Genomic DNA, 14053 nt, shown 5'->3' with positions numbered 1-14053 from the left:
AATTCCATCCCAAACATTCCTTCTCCATGAACAGCAACAGTGGGCCAAATATTCCCGGAGTCAGTGGGGAGGCTGCTTCAGCCACTTACGTAGGAAGTCTGCACATTCCCAATGCCTGGCCAAGAACTTCCTAATACCTTCTTAAGCATTCCTTTTCCACTAACAGTAGCCATGGGTTAGAGATTCCCAGGAGTCAGTGTGGAGGTTACATTTCTTCCAGGACACTGAGTTATTGGGAAAGGTTGCATAGGTTAGGAGTTCATTTCCCGAAGTGCAGAACAATGAGGTATACAAATTTTGAGAGGTATATATAGGGCGAATACATACATGCAGGCTTTTTCCCTTCAGGTTGGTTCAGACTAGAACTAAACATCACCTCAGGACTCTGGTATTGCACATGTGAATGATGTGTCCCACTCAATGGAGTCAACTACAGTAATGGCTTCATTACAAATTCAAGTTTATTATCATAGGAATAGAAGCACAGAATGTAAATGTCACAAAAATTAGCCATTACAGCAGCAAAAAAGTCAATTACATACAGAAAAAACATAAATTAACATAAACTTTAATTAACATAAATTATACATAACTTAAAAGCATGCACAAAATAAGCAAACCGAGTTCAAGATTAATTTTCATTCAAACATACATGAATATAAGCAAACAAAACAGCCTTCCTCTGGGGCCAAGGTGCAAAACGCATTACCAACAGCCCACAGCACAGTGTAAGTAGCATGGTTACAATTTCAGAAACACATACCATCACAAAGAAAAAGATATGCAGCACAAGTCTCCGAGTGGCAAAACTGTAGACTTTCTTGGTCCAGCTTGTCCTTCCACTGAGTGAACACTGGAGGGCAGCACCTAGCAAACACCAGGAGAGCAGCACCAATGTCCAACAGGGTCTTGCGGTCCCAATAAAAACATCTTAAAAACATCACCTTTGTTTGATCAGACACCGTCCTGGCACAATGTCCGGCCAATAAAACAACGATGATAAGCAGTAAGTCTCGCTCCTTAGCTATCGAGCAAATTGGTGGTGGGATATCTGCAATACTTGATGTTCTTAGTATCCAGTGGTGATTTGCGAATTGTAAATAAAAATGTACAGGATGAACGAATGCACCTTTGATTGGACCCCAAAAGGCCACTGTGTCTGAGTATGCCACCGTCCTACCAGGACTACGGAATAACGACTCTAGTGCAAATCGAGAGAGAGAGAGAGAGAGAGAGAAAATGGAACAGCTTGAGGTAGTGTTAGGGGAAGAAGCTATTACTGAACCTTGAGAACCTTCGCACTCCTGTAACTCCTGCCTGATGTTAGCATCGAGAAGAGTGCATGACTTGTGATGGTGGGGGTCACTGATGATGGATGTTGCCTTCCTGAAATACCATCAGTGTCCTCGCTGGAGGGGAGAGCCACTGCTCTCTGTCGCCTCTTGTGCTCCTGTGTACATTGGAGTTTGAATTCCAGGCCATGATCCAACCATCCAGACTGTTTGCCACTGCCCATCTATAGACGTTCAGTCGTGAGGATGTTGGCTGGGGTAGGACATTGACATTGAACTCCTTGTCTTTCCAGGGAATTTAGATGATTTTGTGAAGACAGCGTCGGCAAGATGCTTCTCAGATTAGTTCTACCTAGAGTTAGTTTAGTATTGGATATTTAACAGTTAATAAACCCAACGCCTGAAGCTCCACCCCCATCTCAACTCCCTACTTTCTCACTGCTGCCCTCTGGTGAAAACACAGTGAATATCAAGGAACTAGCCCTTAATACAACTCAGCTCCCAATAATGTTCAACCAAGACCTGCAGCATTCCTTTGATGGGGTCTTTCCTGTGCATTATCCAGTCCTTTCTGTGGCTTTAACTGAGTACCGCATTTCCTAAGCAGAATGGTACCTCAGAGGTACAATCCACTTCACAAAGACAACCAAGACATCCAGAAAATATAAAACTCTCTTATTCATTCAGCTTCAGCACTATTAACCAAAATGAGACAAGAGTTACAGAACAAAACTTCTTTTAAAATAAATAATGTGATATATTTAACTTTTAAATCAAGCTATACCTCTATCTCACCTGAACTCTCTGCCTTGCCTGAAGAGAATCAACCCATCCCCATTCTTACTCCTTTACATGTGCTTCTGGTTGCTCTAATGCTTCCATTTAAGATCCATAGAGGAAGGCAGGAGAGCCTGGGTAACAGAGGAGCAGAGGCCTGTGTGACTAGCAGAACTCTCCCGACAGGCATTTAACTTCACAGGCCTGTGCTATTGGCTCCGTACATTGACAGCTCCTTTTGCAAGTGGAAATTCTCTCAGTTCAAAATATTGTTTCCCACAAGTGAATTTCCACCAGATGTCTTGGTTTGAAATGTTACTTCTTATTTCAAAATATCATAAGATTTGTGAAATACAGAACCTTAAAGCCAATGAAGCCTGAAGGCACACACTCAACAATCCAGGAACAGCTTTTTTCCCCTCTACCATCCGACTTCTGAATGGACACTGAACCCATGAACACTACCTCATTGCTTCCTTTTTCTCTTTTTGCACAATTTAGTTAATTTAACTTTTTAATATACGAGGGGTGATTGATATGTTTGTGGCCTAAAGTAGAAGGAGTCAATTTTAGAAAACCTAGTACATTTATTTTTCAACATAGTCTGCACCTACACTTACACATTTAGCCTAGCAGTCGTAGAGCATACGGATCTTGGACCTCCAGAAAGTGTCCACAGCAGGGGTGATTGATAAGTACCTGGCCTAAGGTAGAAGGAGATGAGTTATACAGCTCTTGTTACGTGCACATGCAGTTCAACTCCTCGAGTGGTTATGCAGAAAGTTTGAAGTTAATAACTCATCTCCTTCTATCTTAGGCCACGAACTTAGCAATCACCCCGATGAATTATCAGCTGATGAGTAGGAGGGTGGGTCAGTACGTTTGCTGATGACACAAAAGTTAGGGTGTTGCGGATAGTCTGGAGAGTTGTCAGAGGTTACAGCGGGATATTGACGGGATGCAGAACTGGGAAGAGAAGTGGCAGGTGGACTTCAACCCAGATAAGTGTGAATTTGCTCATTTTGGTAGTCCAATTTGAATAAAGAATATAATATAAATGGTGAGACTCTTGGCAGTATGGAATATTTGAGAGATCTTGGGGTCTGTGTCCATAGGACTCTCAAAGCTGCTGTGCAGGTTGGCAGTGTTGTTAAGAAGGCTTATGGTGTTTTGGCATTCATCAACTATGGGATTAAGTTCAAAGGCCGCGAGGTAATGTTATACCTATATAAGACCTTGGTCAGACCCCACTAGGAGTACTGTGCTCAGTTCTGGTCACCTCACTACAGGAAGGATATGGATAGCATAGAGAGAGTGCAGAGGAGATTTGCAGGGATGTTGCCTGGAATGGAGGGCGCAGCTTAAGCAACTGTGTTGAGTGAACTCGGCCTTTTCTCCTTGGAGTGACGGAGGATGAGAGGTGACCTGATAGAGGTGTATAAGATGATGAAAGGCATTGATCGTGTGGATAGCCAGAGGCATTTTCCCAAGGCTGAAATGGCTAATATGAGGGGGCATAGTTTTAACATGCTTGGAAATGTGTGCCAAGGGTATGTCAGGGGTAGGTTTTTCAAAATGTGAGTGGTAGGTGCGTGGAATGCACTGCCAGTGGTGGCGGTGGAAGCGGGCACAATAGGGTCTTTTAAGAGTCGCTAAGATAGGTACATGGAACTTAGAAAAAGTAGAGAGCTATGCGCTAGGGAAATTCTAGGCAGTCTCTAGAGTAGGTTTCATGGACGGCACAACATTGTGGGTCGAAGAGCTTGTAATCTGTTGTAAATTTCTATGTTACATGTTCTATACAAATCGGTTCTTTATGTCTATATACTTGCAGTGTTAGTGCATTTTCTGTACAAGACATCAGGCCGCTCAACAGAGTTTCAAAATTGAATGTAAATTTATTATCAAACTATGTTTATGTCACCAGATATCATCCTCGCGTTCATTTTCTTGCAGGCAATCACATTAAAACAAGTAAATACAACAGAACCAATGAAAATGCTGCATACAAACAGAGACTGACTAACACCCAATGTGTAAAAGAAGGCTGAGCTTTGGTATGAGATATTCTGCCCATATTTTTAATATCCTTCACCGGGGTATTAACACAAATTTCCTCAGGCAAACGCAAACAATCTTCCCACTCTCTTCCGTCTCTCTCTCTGGCTCTCTCCTTCTCTGTCTCTCTCTGTATCTCTCTTGTGTGTCTGCCTCTGTCTCTCTCTTGTGTGTCTGCCTCTGTCTCTCTCTTTCTACCTCTCTCCTTCTCCCGCCCCCTTCTCTCTCTCTCTCTTTCTCCCTCCCTCCCTCTCCCCCTCCACTCTCTCTGTCACACACACACACACACGCACACACACGGGACGAGCTTCGTTCTTACTACAAATCAGGAAATCTCCATGCCACTGTTGCAGCGCAGAGTGACAGCCCGACAACCGTGGGACCTTTCACTGAACTGAATTTGCTCTTTTATGAAATAATATGTTTGATCATCATTGTAAATGTCCTTCCTGATAAAATGGAATGCGGGTCATTTAGACCAATATCCGTTCTTAATGTAGATTATAGGTTATTTACCTCCATCATGGCCAAACGATTAGAGGAGTTTCTACCCATACTGATACATAATGATCAGACAGGTTTTATACGACAACGTCAGACTCAAGACAATATACGAAGAACACTTCACATTATGGATCATATACAAAAAGATAAAATCGAAGCAATAGTGATAAGCGTGGATGCTGAAAAACCATTTCATTCGGTTAATTGGAATTTTCTTTACAGAGTTTTACATAGATTTGGTTTCCAAGACACAATTATTAAAACTATACAAACACTATATGACAATCCTACTGCTAGGATTAAAATCAATTGATATTTACCAAATAGTCTTACCCTTGAAAGAGGCACGAGACAGGGTTGTGCATGGTCACCACTACTCTTCGCGTTATATCTGGAACCATTAGCTCAATACATCAGACAAAATGAAGATATCAGGGCAATTACTATTAAAGGGACAGAGCATAAATTGGCTTGTTATGTGGATGACATTTTGATCTATCTAGGGAAACCAACATACTCTTTACCAAAATTGATGCAATCCTTTGAACAATATGGTCAATTATCAGTTACAAGATCAACATAGATAAAACCCGATTACTTTCATATTACTATAGCCCACCAAGTGAAATTGAAAGTCGATACCCCTGGGCATGGCACACAGCGTTTTTCAAATATTTGGGCATCATTATGCCAAAAGATTTGGCAAAATTATCAGAATGTAATTATCAGCCTTTATATTAAAAAATTAAGGAAGATGTGGCAAGGTGGAACCTGATTCCTTTTTTCAGTCTCGGTTCAAGGATTGAGTCTATTGAAATGAATTTAATGCCCAGACTGTTATATATCTTTCAGACCCTACCAATAGAGATTAATCAAAATCAATTCAATGAATGGAACAAGATGCTATCAAGGTATATTTGACAGGGTAAAAGGCCTAGAGCTCGTCTCAAAACTTTGCAATTAGCAAAGGAAAAGGGGGGATGGGGCCTACCTTCTCTTAGAGATTATTATTTTGCAGCACAGTTGAGAGCTGTGATATGTTGGTGTAACCCATCATATGACGCTCAATGGGAAAACATTGAGGAGCGGGTACTTCCCATCCCCATACAAGCAATTTTGGCTGATAACAACCTGCAAAGGTACATAAATACCATTGATAACCCATGGGTGAAATTGACTCTTAAAATATGGAAAACTACTGTAAAAGAATATAGCCTATAGGGAGATAATGCAATTCTTAAATGGTCTGCATATAACTCAGATTTTACACCATATAAATTGGATGCTAGATTTAAGGACTGGACAGCTAAAGGAATAACAGTTCTTTGTAACATAATGAACGAAGGAACACTGTACAGTTTTGAAATGCTTAAAGAGAAACACTTATTAGAAAAACAAGATATTTATCGATATTTACAGATGCGACAATATGTTTACAAGATGCTTAAAAATGTAACCAAGGCAAATCCATGCCTGATAGAGCTCTTTAGAAAAGCATATAATTCAGATAATGTTAGTAGAATCATTTCAAGCATGTGTAAGGTAAGGGGTTGTCAAATCTTAAAACACTTTCGACTTCATACATTAAAACAAAATGGGAGAAGGAAGGAGGGATAATTATATCTAAGGAAGAATGGACAACAATATGGAGATATCAATGGAAGTGTACCAGTTTACAGAAATGGAGGGAGTTTGGATGGAAAAACTTGATAAGATATTTCATTACACGCTCTCAGAAATCCCATTATGATAGTAACCTCCCTGTTTGCTGGAGAAATTGTGGAAATCAAAATGCAAATCATTATCATATTTTTTGGGTCTGCCCTGTTATCAAAACCTATTGGAGGGGGATACACAATGCCCTACAAGATATCTTTAAATGTGAAATATCCTTAGAGAGTAAGACCATATATTTTGGATATATACCTCAAGAATGGATGAATAGAGATAAATATTTAATGAATATACTGTTGGTGGCTGGTAAAAAGACTCTTACTAGGAAATGGTTATCACAGGAGAGCCCAACTTTAAATACATGGATGGAAATTACAATGGATATTTACATAATGGAGAAGATAACGGCATCTGTTAAGCATAAACTGGAACAATTTGATTCATACTGGGAAAATGGTTTAACTATATAATGCCTCATAGGCCTGATTTTATTCTCACACGTCAATGGATCTGTTGTGGAAAAAAGATGACGCCCTACTTGTACATAGTTCTTTCTTTTTACTTGTTTTTCTTTCCACTCTTTTCTATAAGTGTATTCCTCAGATAAATACTTTGTGGAGATTTGTGATATATATGATTATATGATATATATGTACAACGTCTGAAATACATCTGATGGAAATGTTTGTTTGATGAACTTCAATAAAAAAATTAATTACAAAAAAAAAGTAAATGTCCTTCCTGGAGAATACTGTCTTTGTTGAAACGATATAATGGAACTAGATTGTACAGAAAGTTAGTTCTGGAATTGAATGCAGTTTCCGTGCCTTTACGGTGAAAATGCCTATGGGCTGAATGATCGGTACCCTGTGCTGTCCTTTGATTCTCCGATATCCGTTTTAAGATCTGGGCTCTGATCCCATGAATCCTTGGGATATTTACAGGACATTGAAACCAATGTTCCTCCTGGGAGTCAGTCCCAGGCTTTGGTTTGGTCTTGGCTGTGGCGCAGTATAAGAGACGTTCAAAACGCAAACCAAGCCTCTTACATTGGGCCCCATACAGTATCCCCATACAGTATGTCACTGGGGAGAGTTCAGAGCAGTCCAAGAGTATGTTTCCGGCAACGAAAGGGTTAACATATTAGGAGCTTTTGGGAGCTTTAGGCCTCTACTCACTGGAATTTAGAAGAATGCGCAGGAGATTATCGAAACCTACTGAATGTTGAAAGGACTAGATAGGGTGGATGTGGAGAGGGTGTTTCCCACGGTGGGGGTATACAGAACTAGAGAGCACAACCTCAAGGCGTCATTTTAGAAGAGTGGTAAGGGAGATTTTGTTTTAACCAGAGAATAGTGAATCAATATGTGGAATGCTCTGTCACAGACTGCGGGGGTGGCTGAGTCTGTGAGTAGATTTCAGGCAGAAGTTGTTACTTTCCTGATCAATCAGGGCATCAGATGATATGACGAGAAGGCAGGTGAATGGAGTTGAGTGAGATCCGGGATCAGCCATGATGGAATGGTGGAGCAGGCTCGATGGGTTGAATGGCCTAATTCTGCTCCTATGTATTATGGTCATGATATTTACAATGATGAGCCAGCATGTTTCAATAAAGGGGAACATCAGCCCATTGTGCATTTTACCACAGCTGTTCAGTTGTGTCTCCTTGGCGTTAGCCGTGGGTTTGAAGTTTCCTAATCTTTCTTAAGAACGAAACTAGTTTTGTGAGTATAAGTGTGCTGTGTTGCTGCACGAAATATTTTAAAATTTGATCCGTGTTCTCTTCTGATTCAGCAACAACAGACATTCGCAACAAGAGAAGGTACTATACAAGTGTTAAAGGTTATAGAAAATATTTTATAATGGTTACATTAAAATTTGAGTGCAGGAAGAAAGAAAATACTCAATAAAATAGAAAGGGAAAAATAATATTTATCAGCCAATCAAGGAGCAGGAAAGAACCTTGGGCGCCCAAGATCCTTCCTTCCTTCCCTCTCTATCTTTTAGCGCGGGTCGTGTCCCCGCTTAAGGAAAAATTCTGTTTCTTACATTGGTCTGCTACCTCTCTACAGATCTGCTCCTCCAATTCACTCTGACTATTGGGCGCTCTATAATGCAACCCTATTAGTGTGGTCACACTTTCCCGTTCTTCAGTACACCCATATGGCCTCTGTAGACAAGCCCTCCGGGTTGTCTTGCCTACAACCCGGAGCTGTGATATTTTCCCTGACTAGTAATGCCACTTCTCCCGCTTTCATCCCTGGTCCCTCTATCACGTCTAATCAACGGAACCCCAGAACATTAAGCTGTCAGATCTGGGCGGTGTGATGGGCAAGATGGCGCTGACTGCGATAAGAAGAATACGACAGGGTGGGCCCTGTGGTCAAATCTGTTTTCCTGAGACACTTTGCTTCCATGGTGGCTTTAATAAAGGAAACATCTTACAGGATGTTTCTAAAGAAACACAAACATTGTTTACTAGATATACCCTCCGGCCAGAACCGTGCAATTTATCACCTTTGTCACATTCTAGCTAAAGGGGTACAGTTCACATTTCCTGCTTATGAAGCTGAGGTCAATTGCTGTAGACCACAGTTAGATTTTTACTTTCAAAGTGAAACCCATTTTCTGTGAATACGCCGAGGAGCTTCATGCCGTCTTTCATTAAGCTGGTGATTGATCTTCCATCAGCTTTGATGTTATTCTAGGAATCAGCCTGCAGGTGTGTGTGTGTGTGTGTGTGTGTGTGTGTGTGTGTGTGTGTGTGTGTGTGTGTGTGTGTGTGTGTGTGTGTGTGTGTGTGTGTGTGTGTGTGTGTGTGTGTGTATTTGTGTGTTTGTGTGTGTGTGTGTATGTGTGTGTGTGTGTGTGTGTTTGCGCGCGCGCACGTGCATGCTTCTAAGTGAGTTTGTATGTGAAGCACCTTCGCACCGTCCACCAAAAAAAGTGGGCCTTACCAGTGGGCATTGTGCCGTCTTTGACAAAGCTGACGATCTTCCAGTAGGTTTTGATGTTATTCTTGGTATACGTTCCTGGAATCAGCCAGGTGTGTGTGTGTGTGTGTGAGCAATGCCAGCAATGATGAACTGAACTAAGAAGGCGAAGAATTCCTTATCCAAAACTATAGCTGAGATGGGAAAGGCGTGATTTACCAGGAATCCCAATGAGATTGCAAGAAACCCGGAACAGCACGCTGGTCTCATCCCTTACGAATTATTAACGTGGCAAGCAATGTGATTTCTCTTATGGGGTAATTACGGGTTGCTATGAGCCGGAGACTTACAGGGGTAGATTAACACAGTATCTGAAAGCCTTTGTAACCAACTTCAACTGTTGAAGGAGAAAGCAAGACAATAGCAGCACATTGCTGATCAGAGAGACAGGGAAGCGAGATAGTCCTCGCGCAGTCAGGTGACCAGGTCCTGGTGAGGGTGCGGCCTGAAAAGGCAGGAGTTCCTCCCAGATCGACAGGACCACAGATGCTTCTTTCAACAAGTGATGCTTGTGTCTGTGTGCAGACTTGGCGAGGTAGCCAGTTGGTGCAGGTTAAACCGTACGACTCACCTTTTTGTTGCCCCACACACAGTGCGGGGGATCAAGTGTACCTAGTAACCGTGTAATTACAGAGAACCTAGAGATAAACTCCAGCCGGCCCCGTCACATCTAAGCACAGTTGATAGAAATGCACCCACAGCAAACGAGAAGACACCGAGAGCATGACAGAAAACCGTGAATTGATGCAAAAAATGGTAAGGATAATCTGCAATGAAGGCTGGTTGCTGAAGTTAAGCGATACGTTCAATAGCATAGAATAGAAAGCCGACTTGTGATTGGAGATCCTGTGATACATTCCTGTGGATGGCGTTTGAATTTAGACACTGGACCACTGTATGAGGTTTCCTTACTACATCACAGTTGGGGTGCCATTGATGTTATCCATTTGACAAAGAAATAGACCGTTGGGTGAAATTATCTGGCTTCTCGGGTTTTGACAGTCTATTTTGGGGCAGCTGGGAGGGGTTAGTCTATTCCGGCAAACCTCAACCCAGAGTGTGGTTACAGCTTTCAGAGACGTGAGCCTTGATAGTCCTTGGGCACTAAGTGCTTTAAGAGCTGGTAGTTCCCTGCGTGCCATTTGTTTAAATTGAAAATCTTGACTCTTAAAGTGATATCCCCACCTGACAGAGTGTTGGCGTAGGTTGTACACACAGGACAGGTTTAATGTACAGGATGGATGGTAAGTTTGAGCAAGAACAGTATCCTGGGATGTGTTTATCCCAAATGGTATTGTGAAGGTGGGTACTTGCTAAGTGCTGAATGGCACTTACTGCATATTTAATTACTAGCCTAGCCGTGGTTACCACAGGGTGGTATGACTGATATGTGGTTGGTATGTGATATGCCGTATGTATCCCGCCCCAATAGCATGGATGTGCAGCTTGTCCATGCTGGTCGGTAAGAGGGCGATCATAAAGAAAAGATGGTTTTGAATGATAAATTTTTCTTAGTATAATGCGGCCAGACTATCCCGGGAACAGATTTCGATGGCCTTAGATTACCTACTCACAATGGAAGGTGGCACTTGTACTGTTATTGGTCAAGAAAGCTGCACCTACATCCCTGACGGGTCGGGTAACATCACTCACTTGGTTGATCATATCTGAGAATCAGTGTATAAGATCACGTGCGGGAGCGGCTCATTAGCTTTTACACTCAGGGGTGGGGCTGGTAGACTCCCGTAGTATACTGGGAGATATCTATTGGGCTTACAGTATTGTGCTTTTGTGTTTGATATGTAACTTATTAAGGAATTCGCGAGTCATTTCAGTCTGAAGGTTGATTCATCACTTTCGCAACGATGTTCGCGATTTATTCAGGCTGCCGAAAGTCACTTTGTCTTGAATAGTTAGTTTAAAAAACTGCAGCTATTTTTCCCATTGATTAGCGACCTGGTGTCCAGTTTCAAACATCCCAATTATAAAATAGCACGTGGAAGGAGCTTGCTTTCGCTTCCTTTGCTTCAGGCAAGCAGTGTACGTGACCAAGGGGAAGATATGCTCTGCACACGCCTCTAGCTGAGATTGTTTTTTTTTAAATATTCAGCTTTGTAGTTTCTGTAACTTGGGGAACATGAACGTTTAGTCGAATTGTTACTGCTTGTAAATAAATGATTAATATACTTTTTGCAGTCATTGTTTTTTTCTCTCGCTCGCAAGACCCGCGAACCTGATTCAACGTTACAATTGTGTTGAGTAAAGCCAATAGATTTATAGATTTATTTTTCATGTTTTTCTATTGCCTCTGTTCTTGTATGTGGTAGGGCTGTGTGGGTGCACTGTGAAAAAGGAACATTGGATGCACAAAATATAAATTTCTCAGTTAAATTGAGGTACTGTACCTGGTGTACAGGAAGTAAACGCTGCCTTGGTGAGTTCTGGTTGATCATTGAAGTGTTTGCAATTGTGATTAAGATGACTGCTCATTGTGATATTGTCAACAGTTGGTGCAACGGTAAAAAAAAAATCCAAATTCAAGCGAACAATTGCCGCCATCCTTCGACCTCAGACGGAGTTGTTATATTTCCTTGACTCACCTTCGGCTTTAATGAAATGATGGTCAACTTTATTCGATCCTTTATTAGCAATTAGCAACATACAAGTGTGAAGATATATTAAGTTATATTAACTGATATTAAGTGCTCAGCAAAGATATCACCTCTCTGATCCCAATATAAGAAATGCAAAGAAGTAAGCAAGAATATGAAACTTATTCCCTTTGCTTTTATCACGCCGTCACTAAAGCGGCTATTTACCATAACAAACATAATTGACGCGCAACATGAATACATGATGCCAACAACCGGTTATCGGGAAGGTTCACTTGGACCCGCTTCATTAGTATTCTCATCTGTTGCATGACCGAATTGTTATTTACCCTTCTGATTCTTCTTGCCGTATTTCAGTTTAGAAAAACATATTTTGGCCTCCTCAACTGCAGTCTCATTCAACTTTTTTCCCAATTCCTCCTTCATCTTGGTCCGTTTCTTCTTCTCCAACGAATGTTCATACTTGACCTGATAATAATTGTCTTGCGTGCATTTACAACCAATCCATGTAGGGCAGATCTTTAGTAATACCAGCATGAATACAGACACCAGCAGCAAAATTTCTCCACTGATCTGTTAGGATATATAAAAAAACACAGAAGAAGCATATAAATATTTAGCCTGCCTGGCCGCTGAAAGTGATTAAGAGATTTTTTTCAACGAGGTTGTCTATTACTCCAATATTCTTTTCCTGTCCGAAATCCATATGTTTCTTTCGTTGTCATCTAAAGAAACCCATCAATCGCTGCTTTGAATGCACTCAGTGAGTGATTCAGTTACTACCTGGTGGAGAACTGCAAAGGGTCACTTCCTTCCAACTGAAATGAGGATGAAGATAATTCGTGCTTTTGCATTTCTGTTTGCACAGGTCGCTGTCTCTTGCACATTGGTCATTTGCCCGTCTTGTTGCGTGCGATTTTACATTCATTCTATTGTGTTATTTTGCATTTACTATGAATGCCCACAAGGTCATTAACATCAGAGAAGAATATGGTCACATAAGAGTACTTTGATAATAAATTTACTTAGAACTTTGCTGACGAGGCCCATAGACGCTAACCCCATTTCCCTGCATTTATTCCGTATCCCCTTACTCGTTTCGTCTGGAGGTACAGTGCCTGTAATTGACTCCATCAGTCTGTAACACCTCCCCTAGCAGCTATTTCCAGGTATTTTCCATGTTTTGTGGAAAACCTATCCTTTAATTCGCCTTATAAATTTCTTCCCACTCACTTTAACCTATGTCATTTCTACATCAATTCTGGACGCCTTTTCGCATCTTAATGACGTTCCGGAGCATTAACGGCACTGATAGATCTACGGGGCAGAATTCTGCACTGTTGCAATCGCGTACTATAAAGAACATCTAAAGATACTCACTCGGGACCAGTGGCATTTGTTGAGCAGATAAGACGAAGCTTCGAGGCTGCAAAGGTGTTTGCAAAGATCGGCTTGCGTCCGGTTGATTGCAGTGGCATAATAACAGGCGACATAGTCCCCGTCCAGTAATAAAATAACGATCCATATCATAGATGGGATGCATATTTGCATCAGTGTGTTCAATAGAAAATAAGGAAAACCTTCGCTGCAGGTATGGGTTTTCATGCAGCCACAGCCCGTTTGGTTTTGGTTGCTGTTTGTAGAATTGTTCTGAGCTATTTCAGGTGGTTGAAGATATTATGAGTGATGAACAGACCTGATGGACAATGGGGTGCAGAGTTAACCATTCCCAACACACCCGCCCCCGAGAACTACGAACTATTGCTGTTGTTATGCTACTATTGAGAGAGAGCGAGAGAGAGAGAGAGAGAGAGAGAGAGAGAGAGAGAGAGAGAGAGAGAGAGAGAGAGAGAGAGAGAGAGAGATAAAGCCCAGGCAAGAACATTTGCTACAGATAAGAGGGGGAGAGAGACTGTTGATTTACTGTATTATGACTTCTACAAGGATTATTTACTTTCGACTACTTTGCACGTTAACATTCCTCAGGAGATAGCAGGAGTGGCCTGATTTGATGTACACAGTCATTCAGAGTTGTTGGTTAGCTGAGACCCCGTGAGTGGGGATAAAAAGACAGGTCTGGACAGACATTCTTCAGACACACCCGTGGACACTGAGTGTTGGGAACCCACAGGAAAGGTGG

The 14053-nt window shown here is 41.6% G+C and overlaps 1 long non-coding RNA gene across 1 annotated transcript; it reads right to left on the bottom strand.

Moving 5' to 3' along the window:
- Positions 1-11908: 11908 nt before the first annotated feature.
- On the bottom strand, positions 11909-13608 carry LOC140738009 (uncharacterized). The gene is made up of 2 exons (XR_012101280.1): positions 13294-13608; positions 11909-12486 (listed from the first exon to the last, which is right to left on the bottom strand). It is a non-coding gene; the product is annotated as an uncharacterized lncRNA (long non-coding RNA).
- Positions 13609-14053: the final 445 nt, after the last annotated feature.

The sequence above is a fragment of the Hemitrygon akajei genome, chromosome 2 (assembly GCF_048418815.1).
Source record: "Hemitrygon akajei chromosome 2, sHemAka1.3, whole genome shotgun sequence".
NCBI lineage: Eukaryota > Metazoa > Chordata > Chondrichthyes > Myliobatiformes > Dasyatidae > Hemitrygon > Hemitrygon akajei.
Note: the sequence above shows the minus strand (reverse complement) of the source record. Positions and strands in the feature narration are given on the sequence as shown.